This window comes from Brassica rapa, chromosome A04 (genome assembly GCF_000309985.2).
Source record: "Brassica rapa cultivar Chiifu-401-42 chromosome A04, CAAS_Brap_v3.01, whole genome shotgun sequence".
NCBI lineage: Eukaryota > Viridiplantae > Streptophyta > Magnoliopsida > Brassicales > Brassicaceae > Brassica > Brassica rapa.
This window is the reverse complement of record NC_024798.2, coordinates 3307080-3319432: the sequence shown is the minus strand read 5'-3', so window position 1 is coordinate 3319432 and position 12353 is coordinate 3307080. Positions and strand designations below refer to the sequence as shown.

The following is a 12353-nucleotide window of genomic DNA, read 5'->3' as shown; positions in this document are numbered from 1 at the left end:
TTGGATTTTACCATTTAAATCTAATAGGAACTGCAAAAGCAGGGAGCTCAAGATATTGTTATGGTTTGGTTGGTAACAAAGCTGATCTATCTACTGTTGGACTTTAATTAATTAAAGGAACCTAACGCTTCAGACAAAAATCAACATATGCCTTGATTAAAAGGCACCGCTTGAGTTAGGGCATGGGTTGACTAAAGGCACCACTTGAGTCAATATATAAAGGGATCAAATGCAATACGAGAGGAAAGGAATAAGAAGAGAGAAGAGAGAAGATTATTCAATTGGATTTAATCTTCTTCTTCTTCCCCATAACAAGTTTCTGAAGAAAAATTCAGAGTATAGTTTCTTAGGAATTCAATCCTACTTGTGCTTTGGAATAACTTTATGAATCAAACGTATTCTTATTTAATATCTTAAAGAAGTTTCACAATAACAATAATAGAGATCACAAGTGTGATAACCAAACTAAGAACTCTAAGAACTTATTTGCTATGCTCTTGATCTCTCTCTATGTCTTTGTTATTTGCTTTGTATCGGATGATCGTAACCTTTACCTATGGCCTTCTTATATACTGGATCACGTATTCCTTGTCCTCTGTAGCTTTGTATATTTTCCTATTGTCTTTGGGAAAATATTGGCCGACATTCTTGACAAAAGGAAACTAACGTTCCTTTGGTTTTGTGCAGGTTTCATTGCTGGGCTGGGAAAGGGCTTGAAGTATTAAAGTTGAGGCCCACTTTACAAACTCCACCTGGCCCAATTTTAATTCTTCCTTGTCTTCCTCTTCGATTCCATCGAAGAAACCAGAAGACCAAAAAAAATTTCTACTCCTTCTCCCGACAAATCTCGCGACGTTGATGGCGTCACACACCGGTGACTTCTCCTGTCATTTTTCCGATGAATCGGTGTAGCTCGTACGCTGCTACAGCCTCACCACTCTCTCTCGCTTCGACTCCTTGCCGGTAGATCGATTTTTCCCCAGATCTTCAGCTCGATCTTCAGAAAACTCCCACCATCTAAGCATCACCCGGTAAGATTCTTCATCTGAAAAAGCTCGCGAATTCTTTTTCCTTGATGATTTTGAATCTCGAATTTCTTCTTGGTGATGATAGTTGATTAATCTTCCTTGGATCCTCTCTCCAATTAGATTCACTTGAGTTTCATGTATTAACCTCCTCTTTAATGTCACAGCTAGAACTTCAGTGATCAAACACATCACGTATACTCCTTAGAACGTAACCGGCGACTCTCTAGAGCTTCCTCCGTTCTATCAATAAACCTGTCTCCCTTCAGCTTCTCTGTAAAGTCTCTTACTTTACTTTAAGCTGTTTAAGACATGATTATCTTGTCTGGTGATCTGTGTTATCTTTTGCCAATGTAGATACTCGTCTCCCTTCAGCTGCCACAGCCGTTTAAGACGTTCTCTCAGGTATATCTTTTTCCGAAGTCTACTTTTATTCATCGACTTCAATCATCCTTTACTAACTCTGTTTGATTTCCCTTAGCTTCTCCACCTTGAGCTAAGTACCATGTGCCTCGCTTCCACAACGTCCCTGCAGGTAATCTTTTGCTACTCCTAAACCTTCCCATTATCGCTTAAGAAATAATCCGGAGTTATTAACTCATTATTTCTTCCTTTTGCGAGACATCTTCGATAATGGAGTTACCTGCGACGTTCTTGAGTTTTTACTCGTTGATGTTGAGGAGATCACAGCAGAGATCAAACTTAGGCCCGGGTAAGGCTTTAGTTAGAAAATCTGCAGGAATCTTGCTAGTATGGATCTTAGATAGGTGAACCTTGCCTTCTGCTACAACGTCTCTTATGAAGTGGTATTTAGTGTCTATGTGTTTAGTTCTTTCGTGATGAACATGATTCTTTGCTAGGGCTATAGCACTTTGTGAATCGCAGTGAATCTTAACACTTTCTTGTTCAAATCCCATCTCCCCACATAGCCTTCTTAACCATATAGCTTCTTTCGCGGCTGTAGTAAGAGCCATGTACTCTGCTTCAGTCGTTGAAAGAGCTACCACGTCTTGTAGACTTGATTTCCAGCTAACCGTGTTTCCCCAAACTTGAAACACGAATCCTGTAACTGATCTTCTTCGGTCAAGGTCAGTAGCATAATCCGAGTCACAAAATCCTTGAATACTAAACTCTGAGTGCTTAGTAAACGTTAGACACCTTTTTGTAGCACCCTTAAGATATCGTAAAACCCATTTTGCTGCTAGCCAATGCTCTCTTCCCGGTTCTGACATGAAACGGCTAATGAGTCCAACTGCATAGCCTAAGTCAGGTCTTGAACCGACCATGGCGTACATTATACTACCAACCACGCTTGCGTATGGTATGTCTGCCATGAAGCTTCCTTCTTCTTCTTTTTGATCTTTCGTAAGACTCTTCAGTTTAAATTGAGTTGAGGTAGGCGTATTCACAGCCTTGGCTTCAGTCATATTGAATGATTTCAGAACCTTCTCTAAATAGTTCTCTTGAGACAGTTTTAAAATTCCTTTCTTTCTGTCTCTTATGATGTCCATTCCTAATATTCTTGAAGCTTTTCCCAAATCTTTCATCTCAAACTCTTTGCTTAAACTCTCTTTGACGCTTCTGATTTCTTGTTCATCTCCCGAAGCTATGAGCATGTCGTCGACGTATAAAAGTAAGTACACGGCTTGTTCTGTGTTCACGTTTCTCATGTAAACACAAGAATCTTCCTTGCTTCTTACAAACCGCTGGCTCTTCATGAAACAATCAAACTTGAGATTCCATTGCCTTGGAGATTGTTTCAATCCATACAAAGACTTCTTTAGTAAACAGACTTTATTTTCATCTCCTTTCTTTATGAATCCTTCTGGCTGATTCATTAAGATTCTTTCTTCCAAATCTCCATGAAGAAAAGCTGTTTTAACGTCCATCTGCTCTAGCTCATAATCTTTATTAACCACGAGAGATAACATCAATCTGATCGACACATGCTTCACTACAGGTGAAAACACTTCATTGTAGTCGATCCCCTCCTTTTGAGAAAATCCCTGAGCCACCAATCTGCCTTTATACCTCGGTTCTTCAACTCCGGGTATTCCAGGCTTTAACTTGAAGATCCATTTGCTGCCTATAACTTTTGCATTCTCGGGTTTTTCAATCAGTATCCATGTGCCAGCTCTTTGAAGAGAGTCCATCTCATCTCCGGCAGCGTTCTTCCAAAACTTGCTTTTCTTGCTCATCATAGCTTCTTTAAATGACTTTGGCTCGTCGATTTCTATCTCTTCAGATGCGGCTAAAGCATAAGCTGCGAAATCAGTATCTTCATACCTAGAAGGAGGTCTGATTTGTCTTCGCACTCTGTCTCGTGCGAGCATATATCTTTCGATTTCGGTTTCTTCTACTTCTGTGTTTTCATCTACTTCTTCAGAACTGGTTTCTTCTGAATTTTCTGATTCTTCAGTTTCAGAAACTCCACCTTGAACAGGTGACTTCTCTACATCTGCGGAACTAGGCCCTTCGATTAGAGGTTCTCTGAAAGTAACTCTTCTGATCTCTTTCTTACTTTCTTTCTGTTCCTCTTTAGTTTCCGAGTGTTTAGATAAATCTTCTTCATTAAACACCACGTTCCTACTTGTAACGCATTTGCCTTCCTCGGGTAACCAAACACGGTATCCTTTAACTCCAAATGGATATCCCATGAAAATGCCTTTTAACGCTCTTGGACTTGTTTTCTCTTGGATCGTGTGGACATACGCTGAGCAGCCAAATAGCCTCAGATGGTTCAACTCAGGTTTCTTTCCTGTCCACATCTCTTCAGGAAGTCTGTAGTCTATGGCTGAGCTAGGGGATCGATTTATAATGTAGACAGCCGTTGATGCAGCTTCTGCCCAGAAGTCTTGACCCAATCCTGCTTCTGCAAGCATACACCTAACTTTTTCCATGATCGTCCTATTCATCCTTTCAGACACACCGTTTTGTTGCGGTGTGTAATGACAAGTCTTGTGCCTTTTGATACCTGAGTCTTTGCAAAGTTTGTCAAACTGTTTATTGCAAAACTCTAATCCATTATCCGTTCTAAGACACTTGATTTTCTTCCCGATCTGATTTTCCACGGCTTCCTTCCATTCTTTAAACTTGCTAAACGCCTCATCTTTGGATTTTAGGAAGTAAATCCAAACCTTACGAGAATAGTCATCTATGAAGCTTATAAAATACTTGCACCCTCCTAGACTATCCGGAGTAGACGGTGCACCCCATAAATCAGAGTGTATGTATTCCAAGACCTCTTTCTAAGTGTGCTTGGCCGCAGAGAAGCTTTGCTTGTGAGACTTTCCCAGAACGCAAGTCTCACAGAACTCCAATTTATCGACTTCTTTGTTAGACAGGTATCCTTCCTTTACAAGCACATTTAAGTTCTTTAAACTCATGTGCCCTAGCCGGGAGTGCCAAATCTTCGTCATGTCCACGTCTGCTCGTGTCACATTAGCCTCCCCTTTCATAACTGTTCCTTGCAAGTAATACAATCCTTCATGGTACTTACCGGATAAAATCTCTTTCCCATCTTTGAAGAAACGTATCATGAAGTTTTCTCCTTCGTATTTGCAACCTGCTCGTTCTAGCATCCCGTAGGATATTAGATTCCTGCTCATATTAGGCATATATCTTACATCTGTAAGAATAACCACGGTTCCGTCGGGTCTCACGATCCTTATCTTGCCAATCCCTTTGACGTCGCAGTGAGTGTTGTTTGCCATCAAAACTTTGCCTCTTTGAAATTCGACAAGGTCAAATAGAACGTCTTTGTTGGGTGTCATATGGAAAGAACAACCAGAATCCATGACCCATTCTGAACCGGCGTCGTGTGTACTAACTGTTAGTACAAAAGGCTGCTTAGGCTCTTCAGCTACATTAGCAGCTCTATGCGTTTTCTTTTCAGGACATTCCCGCTTCCAATGTCCTTCCTTCCCGCATGTCCAGCATCCTTTGTTGTTCTTATCGTATCTTGGCTTTGATTTAGATCGCCCGTGCCTGCTTTTAGATCTGCCTTTACCGTTTCGGTTTCCTCCTTTATTAGATGATCTTCCCCTGTCTTCCACGTATAGTCCTTCATCTTGTGATTTTGAAAGCTTTCCACTTTCAAGTAACTCTCGTTCCTTTGACCTTGCGGCACCTGTTACTTCATTGATCTTGAGAGTATCTCTGCCATATTTGAGAGTTTCCTTAAGATGATCATACATACGCGGCATTGAGTTTAGTAACAGGATAGCTTGAACTTCTTCTGAGACATCCACGTTCAAGTTACTTAGGTCTGCTACTAACTTTAGAAAATCATCAACGTTTGCATCTATGTCCTTAGAATCATTCATCTTGAACGTGTAGAACTTATGTTGTAAGTAGATACGATTCGGCAAAGAGGTTTCTGTGTACAGCGTGTTTAATGCGGTCCACATAGCAGCAGCGGTTTCACAATGGCTGATCTTCCGTAGAACTTGGTTACCTACGTTGACTATGATGAGGTCTTTGGCCTTCTCCGACTTTTCAAGTTTAGCGGGATCAATCTTTGAGCTTGATTCCGTAGTTCCATCTCCTGTGACTTTCGTATCTCCTTCTGCTTCCTCTTTTGGCGGATCCAACAGAAGGGTCTCATCAGTTAGAATGTCCTTTAGCCCTAGGACTCCAAAGTGAGCCATCATACGAACTTTCCACAGCGAGAAATCTCCGGTTCCTTCGAACCTATCAATTTCGATCCTAGTTTTTCCCATCCCTTAAGCACCTGCAATCTAACCTGGATTGCTCTGATACCACTTGTTAGGAATTCAATCCTACTTGTGCTTTGGAATAACTTTATGAATCAAACGTATTCTTATTTAATATCTTAAAGAAGTTTCACAATAACAATAATAGAGATCACAAGTGTGATAACCAAACTAAGAACTCTAAGAACTTATTTGCTATGCTCTTGATCTCTCTCTATGCCTTTGTTATTTGCTTTGTATCGGATGATCGTAACCTTCACCTATGGCCTTCTTATATACTGGATCACGTATTCCTTGTCCTCTGTAGCTTTGTATATTTTCCTATTGTCTTTGGGAAAATATTGGCCGACATTCTTGACAAAAGGAAACTAACGTTCCTTTGGTTTTGTGCAGGTTTCATTGCTGGGCTGGGAAAGGGCTTGAAGTATTAAAGTTGAGGCCCACTTTACATAGTTTGCTAGGATCTCGGTATGTGTGTGTTGTACGGAAATTGATAGCTGTAACCTCAAGATAGACGCCTATGAAACTACACCACACCATTGTAGGGGCGAAATTCTGTCTTACAAGATTGCGCAAGCAAGCCTCTATCAAACTACAATCAGTGAAATGATAATGGGAGAAAGATAAATATCCTGTAACTATTTACAATGGTTTAGAAATCTAGTAATATTTATAAGGGTTTATAAATGATCTACAAGTGTGAAGCATACGTATGATTGATTTGCATTTGTACTTTGGAATAACAATCTAAGATATATTTTTTTCCTTGTTCTTTTCAAAGAAAGCAAGATGGATCAATCATAATGCAATTGTGAAAAGTCATATAGAGAACCCTTTTGTATTCCAAAGAGTGAATTTCAAAAGATGGCAACAGAAGATGTTGTGTTATCTCACTACACTGAATCTTGGACAGTGTTTGACTTTTGAAGGACCAGAGTCACCTGTAGAAGATGATATTCCTGATGAAATATTTAAATCATCAGAGATATGGACACAAAAAGAGTTTTTGTGCACAAACTATATTCTTAACACTTTGAACGATTCTCTCTATGATGTTTATCATATATTCCAAACTTCAAATCAGTTGTGGGAATCATTAAAGAAGAAATACAAGTCTGAAGTTGCAAGCGTTAAGACGTTGACTGTGCAAAAGTTCTTAAACTTTATGGTGAAACAAGTGGAAGAAATTCTAAGTCATTATTCATGAAAGATATGAGATTGGCTGTTATAGTTCTTGGAATTAGAGTTAAACAAGAGTCAGATGGTATGATATTCACTTACTCAATTTCATTACGAGAAAGAAAAAGTTACAATGGCAAGTCAAGACGTATAAAACGTACTCATGCATGACAATTGCTTTCTAATGGGGTGATAGCATTGGATTACATTAGATCAAAGGAAAAATTAGTTGATCCTTTGACTAAAGGTCTACCTAAAAAGCAAGTTGTATTCATTTCGAGGGGAATGGGTCTCAAGCCAACACAATGAGTCATCACTTGATGGAAACCTAACCTAGCAACATTGGAGATCCCATGGCTAGGTTCAATAGGCAAACTAGTTGAGGAACACTCAAGAAGTTTTATACATTTCTCATTCCTATGAAATAATAATGTGTATCCATTGATAAATAAGAGTTGAATAATTTATTTTTAATAATGCTAGTATCTTTGGTAGAAGAGAGATATAGTGGACTATCTTTAACTAATATTACCTAATACTGTAGTCGGTAAGGTCATTTTTTCTTGTAGTGTAATATATCAAGCTGTTATAGAATATATAAATGCGGACTCGAAATATAAATGTCTGTCTAGTATATATTCACCAACTCGGTCTAAATATCATCTAATTCTAGAACAACAAAAAAAATTACTTATTTAACTAGTTCGGGTAATATTTGAATCCATACGGGAAATATCCAAATCCGAATGGATATCTGAAGATAACCAAACATAAGTATACTTAACCCTATATTTCTAGCTTACTTCTCTCATTTTATTCAAAATATTTATATTAATGATGCTTATTTCTAAAAATTAGATAATATACATATAATTATGGACAAAATTATTTGCTACTCAATTAAAATATATATCAAGCTCTTGTTTCTTGCATTAATAAAATTTGCATCTAAAATTTCAAACCAACAACGAAATTAGTGTCTTTTTATTTTAAAAGTTTTATCTCTAGACCTATTAATAGTTTAAATTTTTAAAAATTAGAAAAGAAGTTAAAATATTTTATATACAAAAAAACTTAAACAATTTATTTATTTTTTCTTCAAAATTTAAATATCCAAACCCGGCCCAAAATTACCAAACCTGAACATTAAATACATGAACCCGACTCGAAGTGTAGAAATATCCGAATGGGCTTTATGCTTTTATACTAAAATACCAGATACGAACCCAAACGTGTAACCGAACGCCAACCCCTACGATATATGATCATCATTTGTATCTTGCTTGAACAATATAAAAGTTAAACCATTGATCACAAAATTTTCAATGTGGGACTTTTACCATTTTTAATATTGTATAGTCATTTTTAAAAATTCGAAATATAACCTATAAGAAAAAATCTAATTTTTTTAATTTTGTGCTTAACGTGATTGTTTAATTTCTTTTAATAGTATAAAATTAAACAGAAAAGAGAGGGGTTAGAAAAATTGTTGTCAAATATGTATTTTTCATAATAATTAATTATCATATATATGTTAACCATATTAGGTTATTATGTAGATTTTATTTAAAGAAAGAAAAAATATTCTTTTGTACACTACTAATTAATTTGATAGTTATTTTAATAAAAATCATAGTATATGTTTATATGGACCAACTTATTTTTCTAACAATTCTAAGAATTATTCTCGTGATGACACGTGGCTACGAAAATATGTTGTAATGCTCCAAGATTAATATATAGGGGATTCCCTAGCAATTTAATTTTGGACTAACAAAATTCTCTATTGATTCTCAAGCCACCACGTTAGCAAAATTAACATTTTACTTACGTGACAACTCAGCATGATACTTTTTTAATTAATACAAACTAAAGGTTATAACTTTTTAAATGATTCTCTATTAATATATAGGGGGATAAGTTATCTTTTTTTTTTAGCAAAGTTTCCAAAAGTTATGGTTGAATCAGCCGTAGACTTATAAGCCATAACCCAATTTTAGTGAATACGATATTAAAGGTTTACTTCAGTTATGTGGTATTCATTAAATTTCAGTTTTTCTCCTTGTTTGCCGTTTTTACTTATTCCTATTTTAAGAATTGAAAACACTCTATATACCTTAATTTGACAATGAGGTACATAGAACATTCAATTAATTAAAAAAAAAATCATAAACGAAGAGAAAAAAAGCATGTATAAAAGAGAAAAAGTAGTTTCCTTCTCTATTATTCTTATGATACCTTTGTTAATTTTGACAGGTAATTTATATAACACATATATAAGTGTTGTGAATGGTTTATGGTTTTGCGATTTATAAAATTTTATGTATTCTCTTTTTTTTTTTGTCAACTTCTATTCTCACTTAAAGTCACTATTTCAACAGAAAAAATAAATGCTAATGCTGCTAAGGATTTCGAGCGCCGTTGTCGTGGAATTCCACTCGAAAATGCACCGCCGGATATGTGTCATAAACCAAACCGTGATGCTGAATGTTTGCGTCTTTGCAAGGAGTCAGGCCCAAAAACTGGATTTTACTTTGGTACGTGTGCTGTTAAGGACAATAAACACTATTGCCACTGCTACAATAATATATGCGGTCCACCACTACCACCAATAAAAGGGCCACCACCTCGTGTGTAGAACGGAAAATAAATAAATAAATAAATATATATATATATATATATATATATATATATATATTTGTTTTTTTCCAATAATTTCTCTTTAATACTTTTTTAATATGAAACTGTAAAATAAAATAAGATTTTCTTAAAAACGAAATAATAACTATATATTTATATTATCTCCATCTATTTATAGATCGGTTGGAAAATACAATTTATACTTTGTTGTAAAACTTTATGTGTCCCTATAGATCAGCGAAAAATAATATTCATAGAAATTTCACCTCTATGTATTTGCAACTATACAGAATCTACTCAATTAATTTAGAGTCTCGTATTTTATCTACCATTGACAAGTTATAGTAGGACCATCTGATTAACTACTTAATGTGACATATTTAATTATTTACACTAAATTTTAATAATCAATAAATATATTAATAATAAATCAATTTTAGTTAGAAATTTGAATTTTATTTTTTGTTATAACAAAATCTGTTGAGAAAAAATCTAACAAAATCCTACCAAACGTTTTGTCATTCTTTTTAAAAATAGTGCATTATAATTTCGTAATTAGTAATGTAATCTTATTAAAATAATGATAATTGAAATTTATCACACACAACAGAAAATAAAAATTCTATGCTATTTTATGAATTTTAGAATTAAAGTCTATATTATATTAAAATAGATGTGCTTTATAAATTAAATATGAAACAATATACTAAATTGGTATTAACAGATTTTTTTAAGAAAGAAAAAACAGTTTCATTTAAATAAATTATCATTCATCATCAAAATGGGTTAAAATTCGTAAACTATGTAATATTTTATACAAAACTAAAATTATTGACATTTGTTAAACTTTTATATCCATGACTATATATTATCGTCTAATTTGTTTGGAAACTCGCAACAATATATTATCTATGCATCATTGAGGAAATTTCAATTCTACCACAAGTTTGATACCACTTTTCAAATTTACCATTAATTAATGACTATTTTCACAAATACCTTACATTTGTAAAAGGGGAAATTTTACTTTTACACTTTGTTGGATACCACTTTTCAACTTTACCATAAGTCTAAGGACATTTTCAGAAATACCACTTTCATTAGTGAGCAAAAGATAATAATACCCTTACCTTATCTTCTTCTCCACCATCGGTTTCTCTCCCTCTTCCCGAGTCCCCGTCGTCTCTCTCTCACCGTCGAGTCACCGTCGTCTCTCTCTCCTTCTAGCGTCTCTCTCTCACCGTCTAGTTCCGGCGTGTCTCTCTCACCGTAGACTTCCGGCGACGAAATCGATTCAAAATCTCCAAGATGTCGACTCCTATACGTGATTCGCAACTTGTATGTCTCTAATTTCTGTATTTGTTTGTTCTCTAATTTCTGTATTTTTTTGTTTGATTCGATTTTGTGCTTTCTCTTATCGAAAAATCAAACAAGGTTCTCTTAGATATCTCATTTAAAGAGGTCGATCTAAGAGAAACTGATTTCATAGTGAAACGTTGAGAGTGAAAACATTGAGTATTTGAAAACTTAAATCTGGTTTTGAAGTCATATTAAGATTGATCTGAATGGTTTCAGCTAAGAAATAGATTTTCCGATAGTGAAAACTGCATATTAATTAAGGAAGAGATAAGTTACGATAGTGAAAACTGAATATTAAAGAATTATAACCCCTTATAAATATGGGTTTCATGAGATTGTTGATAAATACAACTCAATGATTTATAAGTGAAGAAAAAGATGCATGAAACAAAAGTCACAGGTACAAAAGTCACAGATCACGAAGCCATGGCAAACATGAAGACTAAGTTTATGGCTTTATGGGATGGGTTTTCTACTGATCGTAAGTTGAATCATTCACCTTTCAGATCACTCTAGTGCAGTCTAGAGCATGCTCTACTTGGATACAGTAGTTTTTAAATGAGTATAATGGTTGCTTCGTAGCGAATGCGAGGGTGATGGTACTTGCTGCAACAAACAGATCATCAGAGTTTGATGAACCAATAATGAGGCGTCTTCCTCAAGCCTTTGAGATTGGAATGCCTGAACGTAAGGAGAGAGCTGAGATATTGAAAGTGACGCTGAAGGGAGAGAGGGTGGAGCCCGATATTGACTACGATCACTTAGCTCGTCTATGCGGAGGCTACACCGGATCAGACATATTTGAGCTCTGCAAGAAAGCAGCTTACTTCCCTATCAGAGAAATCCTAGAGGAAGAGAGAAAATGGAGACCATGTCCTCTAAGTTTCATATGAAAATGTCCAATGCTGTTGCAGTCACCAAATTTGCAAGTGTTGATGTTGTGAGTTGCTATCATTTTGTTTGTCAGGTACCTAGGCCATTGTCACAGTTGGATTTGGAGAAAGTTCTTGCTACGTCGAAGAAGACGCAAGTTGCAGCAGGCGAGTATTGTGGATTGAGATGGTCAAGGGAACCAGATGAGGTGGAAGCAGCTACTTAGGTATTTTTTTTTGTTCGAAGAAAGTCAACGAAGGTAGGTTTAGAACATGTCGATCTAAGGGAAAGAGTTTCAATAGTAAACATTGAATTTTTGAAAAATTATAAACCATTATAAATCTGGGTTCAAGTAATTTTAGGATTTTCGTTCCTCTATTATCCAAAAAACAAATAAGGTTGATTTAGACTTGTCATTTGAATAGTTCTTGTTAGGAGAAAGATTTTCGGATAGTGAACATTGCATTTTAAAGAATTATAACCTCTTATAAATCTTGGGTTTAGGATATTGTCGATAGTACAACTCAATGCAATACAAGATTTTATAATTAAAGGTTGTAAA

General features: G+C 35.6%; 1 protein-coding gene and 2 long non-coding RNA genes across 8 annotated transcripts in view; 1 reads left to right on the top strand and 2 right to left on the bottom strand.

The window, feature by feature from the left end:
- The window catches only part of LOC103863213, a 743758-nt gene that overhangs the window by 103787 nt on the left and 627618 nt on the right, over positions 1-12353 (bottom strand). The window lies entirely within an intron of this gene.
- LOC108871582 overlaps positions 792-12353 on the top strand; it is an 18923-nt gene continuing 7361 nt past the window's right edge. For 5 of the 6 annotated variants that reach the window (XR_004457731.1, XR_004457730.1, XR_004457728.1 and 2 more), the window contains exons 1-7: positions 792-1031; positions 1193-1301; positions 1383-1430; positions 1507-1737; positions 6134-9175; positions 9301-10897; positions 11886-12017. This is a non-coding gene — a long non-coding RNA (uncharacterized LOC108871582). The remainder of the gene's footprint in view (positions 1032-1192; positions 1302-1382; positions 1431-1506; positions 1738-6133; positions 9176-9300; positions 10898-11885; positions 12018-12353) is intronic. The other variant, XR_004457732.1, reaches the window with a different exon arrangement.
- Positions 10914-11979, bottom strand: LOC117133739. The gene is made up of 2 exons (XR_004457740.1): positions 11890-11979; positions 10914-11796 (listed from the first exon to the last, which is right to left on the bottom strand). It is a non-coding gene; the product is annotated as an uncharacterized LOC117133739 (long non-coding RNA).